The sequence below is a fragment of the Macadamia integrifolia genome, chromosome 1, assembly GCF_013358625.1.
Source record: "Macadamia integrifolia cultivar HAES 741 chromosome 1, SCU_Mint_v3, whole genome shotgun sequence".
NCBI classification, from domain to species: Eukaryota; Viridiplantae; Streptophyta; class Magnoliopsida; order Proteales; family Proteaceae; genus Macadamia; species Macadamia integrifolia.
This window is the reverse complement of record NC_056557.1, coordinates 30,532,229-30,532,883: the sequence shown is the minus strand read 5'-3', so window position 1 is coordinate 30,532,883 and position 655 is coordinate 30,532,229.

Sequence of the window (655 nt, the reverse complement as noted above, 5' to 3'; positions counted from 1 at the left end):
ATATATATGCTTTCTAATTGAAAACGAGGTTACCAAAAAAAATTGAAAATGAGGATATAGAAACTAAAGATAATATATATGTTGTGCAACTAAAAGAGGATATCTGGAGGCTTCAAATAAAGTACTACCACATGTCTGGTTTGATCTAGCTCAAATGGAATAGTCAAATAATAAATAATAATAAATTTTTTTTTTTTTTTTTTTAAATTCACTCCCCTCTTCTGAACTATGTCGAAATATCAACTTGATCCCACACTTTTTTGAAAATTCCACTCACTTCTCCCAAATAAAATGATTCTATCTAATGTCTTTAACCGTTTGAAATGGCTGTTAAGTCAGCTAGTTTTTTCTTATAATGCCTAAACTACCCTCCTAAACATAAAATACCCAATATACCCTTAATGAAATAAACCCCTCTTCCCCATACCATATTGTGTCGATCAAAATGCTTCCCCTTCCACTTGACAAGCCTCATTGCCAGGCGGCAATTAGATTAGAAAGCTCCCTGCTTCTTCGCCTTCGCAAGCTATTCATTGACAACATAAATGGTGTCTTTGATTTTTTGGATCTTGAGCTGATTATCAAAAGATTCCTTGGCCTCTGAGATCAGTAGGCGAGCGAGTTTAACCTTTGTCTTTCACCTCCTTCTCGAACT